Source organism: Staurois parvus, unplaced genomic scaffold (assembly GCF_062004578.1).
Source record: "Staurois parvus isolate SC_StPar_1 unplaced genomic scaffold, SC_StPar_1.0 ptg000139l, whole genome shotgun sequence".
NCBI lineage: Eukaryota > Metazoa > Chordata > Amphibia > Anura > Ranidae > Staurois > Staurois parvus.
In genome coordinates this window covers 1,677,224-1,685,000 of record NW_028317935.1, presented here as the reverse complement: position 1 = coordinate 1,685,000, position 7,777 = coordinate 1,677,224, and positions in this window count along the sequence as shown.

Below are 7,777 nucleotides of genomic sequence, written 5' to 3'. Positions count from 1 at the left end.
TGTACAGTATATATATATAATACACAGCTCAGAATAGGGGCAGAAACGCAACTTACCCCGGGGAGTGTAGTGATGTGGCATGCTTTGCACATGGTGTCTCTATGCTGTGCTGTCCCTCCCCACCAAGTAAAAATATTTTTCTAGTGAAAACTTTCCCCCCTAACAAAGCAACATCCATTATTGAACTCTGCACTCCATGTTCACCGCTCACCTCTGCACCACACCATCAAAAGCTCATCTCTGTGCTTTTGTCCAAAGATCACCTCTGCACCCCACCATCCAAAGCTCACCTCTGTACCCCTGTTAAAAGCTCAGCTGTGCACTTCCTTTCCATAGTTCACTTCTGCACCCTCATCCAAAGCTCACCTCGGCACCCTCGTCCAAAGCTCACTTCTGCACCTCACCACCCACAACAAAAAAATTATATTTATGCTAAAATAAATATTAAATGCATTAAATCCCTTTTACCAATGCTCACCCTTGCACCCCTTTGTAACCCTCCTCCATCATTGCTCACCCTGCAATCTTTTTGTACCCCTCTTTCACCAATGAAAATCATATAAAATGTCCACACTCCAGGCAAAAGAACCCTCCAAATAAGCCCACACCAAGAGTCACGGCAGGCTACTCTTTAATCTTGTCATGCAATTCATTTAAATATAACCACCAGGCTTTAATAATAATACCCTGATGAAGTCACGTGACATCGTGATGATACGCGTGGGCTTGTGGTGACACAACTTCCGGCGTGCTGATGCAACTTCCGGTGCAGACGTCATCTTGGAACTCCTAGTGAGGTCAATGTATTAGTACACCCACAGCATGTGGATAGGTACTAAAGGCTTGTAATTTCTAGTCAAATGTGTGTGGGATTTGTAAAGTTTTTATCCATTTGAGTTATTAAACGGTAATACACTATGGGAGCATTTTGTATTCTCTTTCTGGGCGAATGAAGAGCTAACACTTCTAGAACCACTGAGAGGAGGCTGTATGCAGGACCTTGGTTACCAGAGAGGGAACTGACATGGCGGTGGATCTGACATCCGTTGGAGGAAGTCCGGGTTCCAGACCGGTGGTGTGTGATTGTTTAGAGCGTTTTGACCCTGCAGGGTCACCGCATGGAGGAGAAGGGCCATTGCACCTAGAGTGGGATTCATAGTAATCTGTTGCACATTTTGGTGATTACAGGACTACAGAACACCTTCATCATTTGGATGGTTCTGGACACTTTCTATAGATTGGACAATTGTTTTACTTTTTAGGACACGATAATTAATATTTTTGGGGTTTGGTTTTTTGTGTATGTTAGTGGGGGGATTATCCACTGTCGTTATATACTGTATATGTTTGTGGATACCGTATTTTTCGCCGTATAAGACGCACTTTTTCTTCCCCAAAACTGGGGGGGAAAAGTTGGTGCGTCTTATACGACGAATAGAGAGAGAATCCGTGAGGCGCGGCCACGGCCGTAGGAAAGGCCGCGGCTTTGGCCTATCTCTGGAGCGGTCGGCCATCTTAGTACACCCGGCGGTGCGCGCTGACGTCATCACCCCCTCTGCTCGTGGATCAGCCCTGAAGACCGGAACGGCGCGGGAACACGGCGAGAGGAACGCGCGGAGCAAAGGTAAGTGAATTGACACAATATGGGGAATGAATTATTATAGGGGGGATGAATTACTATAGGGGGGATGAATTACTATATGGGGGATGAATTACTATAGGGGGGAATGAATTACTATGGGGATGAATTACTATATGGGGGATGAATTACTATGGGGGATGAATTACTATGGGCGATGAATTACTATATGGGGGATGAATTACTATGGGGGATGAATTACTATGGGCGATGAATTACTATATGGGGGATTAATTACTATGGGGGATGAATTACTATATGGGGGATGAATTACTATGGGGGATGAATTACTATATGGGGGATGAATTACTATGGGGGATGAATTACTATATGGGGGATGAATTACTATGGGGGATGAATTACTATATGGGGGATGAATTACTATGGGGGATGAATTACTATGGGGGATGAATTACTATATGGGGGATGAATTACTATATGTATTGGGTTCAGAATCTTTTTTTTCTAGATTTTCCTCCTTTAAAATTGGGTGCGTCTTATATTCCGGAGCGTCTTATATGGCGAAAAATACGGTATATGAAAAGTGTGAAGCATTGTTTGAAGTCATTTATTTTCACGCTTATTTAGAACCCCCATTTGGGGTTACGTATCACGTCTATAGGCATTTAGCCTTTTTTTTTTTTCTTTTGGTATTCACCCATCCCCAGTTGGGGGTCACTATTGTGTGTATATTGTGATTGTTAGTGATTTACAGGCCTTGAGCCTGATTGTTTCTTTCTTTCTTAATTACCACATTTGTGGTTTCATGGATTCACTTTATTTATCCCATATTGGGATCACTGGTATTGTTTTCTTTCACAAGTTATTTTGAGCTTATACATGCGTTTATTCATTTGATTCTTGTTTCTTTTTTTGTAGGTTTACCACAAGGAGTGGTTTCACTGATTCACTTTGTCTTTATCCCCCAGTGGGATCACTATTATTTCTTTCATGCCAGTTTATCCAGGGCATGTAAAGTTTACATGCGTTTATGTCATTATATTTTTTTACTGGTGTTGTCGTTCAGGAGTTTTTTCAGTTTCACGGCATTTAATATATGTGTATTAATATGGTGCATATTTGTGGATTATCTTACTTAGGAGAGAGGGTGGGGAGGTTGTGGGGTTTATGTTTTATTTGACTTAGTTATTTATTATTGATTATAAGGGGATATTGTTCACCTATTTATTGTATATTAAGTATTGGGGTTCACATATAGTTTATTAGCGCAGCACCACAATTTACAAGCTGAATAGGCTTTGCTGCTTTCTTCAATTCAGGGAAGAAACCATAGCTACAAACAAACATAAGAAAGCGCACCAGCCTTGTGCATTGCCATAAGACTTGAATGAATAAAAGAATGAATGCCAAACTATTAACAAAAATAAAGAGTCAATTACATGTATCAGTCCAACAAGCCACCAGGAGCATGTCCATCTACCAGGGCACAGCTTACGCATTGGGAGGATGAGACCGTCTTCCTCAGAGTTCTTCTCTCTTCTCTCTTTCAACAATGCTTACCTACACACCTCCATAGCTATTTTTTACCAATGGCCACCTCCTCACTTCCCCCACTGTATACACCAGAAGTACGACAAATATGTATATCTCTTCTGTGATAAACGTGCACCACCTCCTAAATTATTGTGAACAAACACACCGTGTATCCCCTATCATTCAATACATTTTATGAAGGAAGATATACATTAAGCACAACTTATGGACTTATGGACCGTGGGCATTATATGATATGTGGTTTCTGTTCTAAGGAAAAGTTTGTTGATTGTTGAAAATTAGGTCATTGTTTATTTGATTAATAGTCTTGGTGCATGGATTATATGATCACATGGAGGTGCAACATTCCCCCTCTGTACCGTTCTGTCACCGGTGCTTTCCTCTGCAGTCTTCATTCTTTTTTTACAGATGCTTACCTCTGCACTCCCTCTACCCCTCTCTCACCAATGCTCACTTCCGCAATCCCTCACCAATTTTTCACCAATGCTCACCTCTGAACCTCCCTGCACCCCTCTTTCACCAATGCTCACCTCCACACCCCTTCTACCCTTTTTTACCAATGCTCACCTCAGAAACACCCTCCTAGTACCAATCTTTCATCAGTGCTCACCCCCCACACACACTTTTGTATTAATGCTTACCTTTGCACCCCCTGTACCCTGTTTCACTAGTGTTCACCTATGCACCCCCCCCCAATACTTTCACTACTTTACCCCAGCTGCTTTACTCACCTGTTGTGGCATGTTTTATTACAGGACTCTGGTTCCTAAACCATCCACAGAGCAAAACAAGAAGCCAGATTATAGCTGGCTGGATTGCTAGCTGATGGGTGAGCAGATAGTGCTTGTGGCCCACATGTTGACATTGCACCCACCTTTTTCAAAAGGCAGTTACAGTAAAGAGATACACAGAATAGTTCTTTTTTGAGCTAAACCTAAAAAAATGACAGGTGCAGCTGCAGCTCAAAGGAGGGCATCACCACCAAGAACAATGGGAGTGCTGTTCCTTCCTTGTCCTAGCCCTGAGGGGCCAGGAAGGGTTCTGTGGGAGCTGCTGGGAGAGCACTTTTAAAGAAGCTGAAACTGAGTTATAGTAAACCAAGAGGATGCCTGCAATCTGTGAAAGTGTATTTGGAATAGCACATAGTGAGGCCACAGTGTTGGACAGGTGCATCTCATGGAGGATACAAACAGTGGGATACAGGATACTGATGAGAATTATTCTTGTGAAAACCCGGTCATTTTGAGGCTGGTGGTGGGTGGGGTGACTAAGTCAACCTCTTGTAGTATGCAGCATGTGACCTTGGCCCCATGTCTCATTGGCCTCGGGTGTTAGGTGGACAATCTGAGCCCTATCTTGGACCACGCAGAAGACATCAGGCCTGGAACAAGGAGTGTCCCCAACCGTTGGTGGATCGTTGCTAAAGTGTCCAGGGGAATGGTGAGCAAAGGGATAATAACCCACCATTTATGCATATGTTGCAGAAATAGAGTTCTGCATGGGCTGTGGACTGTCAATGGGCTGAGTGATTGGGCCCTAGTCAGCCCTGTTTTGAAAACGGGCCCCTAGTTATGTGTGTGGAAAACTCATTCATGGTTGGCCCTACTTGCAATGCTGCATTGTGTCATTTAATTGTTACTATAAAAACTATGGCTTTAATTCTCTTTTGGTGGCAGCATGCATTCTGCTTTATAAGCAGAATTACTTTTTCAGCTGAAAATATATAATCTCAACATCCCCTGCACCCACATTTCTCTCTTTAACTCAATTGTTAAATGCAGCTACACAAGTCCAGAACTGGTCAGGAAGAAACAATATGTAAATTTTGAGCCTTAATTCTGCCCACTGTAACTCTGCTGCCCTAGCGGCTACCCCATGAGTGTCAATAATGCATATGGTATATGCAGTTGCATAGTTGCATAGTTAGTCTGGCTGAAAAAAGACAAAAGTCCATCCAGTTCAACCATATAAAAAAAAAAGTTATAATCCGATACCCACCGTTGATCCAGAGGAAGGCAAAACACCCAGCAAAGCATGATGCAATTTGCTCCTGCAAGGGAAAAAAATCCTTCCTGATCCCCCGAGAGGCAATCGGATATTCCCTGGATCAACTTTACCTATAAATCTTAGTATCCAGTTATATTCTGGGTATCTAAGAAACAATCCAGGCCTTTTTTGAAGCAATCCACTGAGCTGGCCAGAACCAACTCTTAAGGGAGTCTATTCCACATTTTCACAGCTCTCACTGTGAAGAAACCTTTCTGTGTTTGGAGATTACATTTCTTTTCCTCCAGACGTAAAAAGTGCCCCCTTGTCCTCTGTGTTGACCACAGGGTGAATAGCTCTACACCGAGTTCACTATATGAACCACTGATGTATTTATACATATTGATCATATCCCCCCTTAATCACCTCTTCTCAAGAGAGAATTAACTTAGTTCCTCTAATCTTTCCTCATAGCTGAGCTCCTCCATGCCTCTTATCAGTTTGGTTGCCCCACTTTTTCCAGTTCCCCAATGTTCTTTTTGTGAATTTGTGCCCAAAACTGAACTGCATATTCCAGATGAGGTATTACTAAGGATTTGTACCGGGGTTATATGATATCTCTCTCTCTCTCTGGAGTCTATACCTTTATTACAAGAGAGGATTTTTTTGCTCACTTTAGAAGCCGCAGCTTGGCATTGCATGCCATTATTAAGCTTGTGATCTACCAGAACTCCCATATCCTTCTCCACCATTGATTCCCCCAGTTGTACCCCCCCCCCAGTATGTATGATGCATGCATATTTGTAACCCCCAAGTACATAACCTTACATTTATCAACATTAAATCTCATTTGCCACATAGTTGCCAATTAAACAGTGCATTGAGGTCGGCTTGTAAGTTGAAGACATCCTGTAAGGACGTTATTCTACTGCACAGCTTGGTGTCATCTGGGGTACACCACTGATGACCCCAGACCCATTCAGAGTGTGAATCATTAACCACTACTCTCTGAAAACGATCTTTTAGCCAGTTTTCTATTCATTTACATATGGATTTTTCCAAGCCCGTAGACTTTACCTTACAAATTTTCTGTGTGTGGGGAACTGTGTCAAACAATTTTGCAAAATCCAAGTATACCACGTCCACCGACACCACTCTGTCCAAGGTTTTGCTCACCCCCTCATAAAAAGAAATCAGATTTGTTTGACAACTTTTGTCTTTCAGGAATCCATGCTGTCTGTTGCTTAAAATATTTTTTTCCAGCAAGAACTCATCTATGTGGTCTTTTATTAAACTCTCCAGTATCTTCCCAACTATAGAAGTTAAACTAACAATTAATTACTTGGTAAAGATTTTGATCCCTTTTTAAATATTGGCACCACATTGGCCTTACGCCAATCCAGTGGTACTATGCCAGTCATTAAAGAGTCCCTAAAAATTAGAAACAATGGCTTTGAAATGACAGAGCTCAATTCTTTAAGGACCCGTGAGTGTATGACTTCCGGTCGAGGTGCTTTATTCACCTTTATTCGGTCTAAATATTTTTGGATCATATCAATTGTGAGCCAATGTGGATCATCTGGAGCTGTGTCAATACCTTGCCCATGGAGAAGAGCTCCCCCATGCTCCTTTGTATACACAGAGCTGAAGAAAGTATTAAATAAATTTGCCTTCTCTTTGTCCCCAGTCACCCACTCTAGATTATTTTGTAAAGGACCTACATGCTCAGACCGAACCTTTTTACTATTAATATGTTTGAAGAATTTTTTGGGGTTGGTAGTGCTATCTTTTGCAGTCTGTCATTCGTTATCAATTTTTGCAGCCTTTATTTCCTTTTTGCATATTCTGTTATATTCTTTGTAATGTTTAAACGATCATATTGTTCCTTCATTTTTATATTGAATAAAAGCTCTTTTCTTATTATCTATAGCCTTTTTAACTTTGGCCTTACGCCACATAGGTTTTATATTTAGCCTTTTAAATTTGTTGCCCATGGGAATATATTTTGCAGTGTGTTCACATACAGTCTTTTTGAAGAACTCCCATTTCTGCGTTATGTTCATCAATGCCAATATTCCCTCCCAGTCTAAGTCTTGGAGAGCAGCTCTCAGCCTTGGAAAATTACCTCTCTTGAAATTGAGCATTTTTATTTTTCCCGTATGTGCTTGCTGTTTACAGCTAACAATAAATGAAATCATGTTATGGTACCGCTACCATACCCTTGTTGTTCCATATTGCCTTCCAGAGAACTGTACTGTGCTGCTGTGTCTGGTGTGGATCTGTGGACTAAAGGAACTGTTGTCTGTGCCACAAAAACCTCCCCAATAAAAGCCGAGTTCCGTGAAATCTGTCTCTGTGTGCTCTCTTGCCCTCTGACAACACGTATTTTGCATATTTTTTATTTTCATACAAATGGTACCAATTCCAATGGTTATTTGTAACATGAGAACCTTCTTATCATTTGCCATAGTCTTCCCCCCATCTTTCCCCATTCCACCCCCCAATAAGTACTGACCCCTGTTTGATCTGTCTACCCCTTTATAATCTAATTCTCCCTCCCCCCTCGATCCTAGTTTAAATACTCTTTCAGCCTTCCCATAAACCTCTCCCCCAGCACAGCAGTCCCCCTTCCATTTA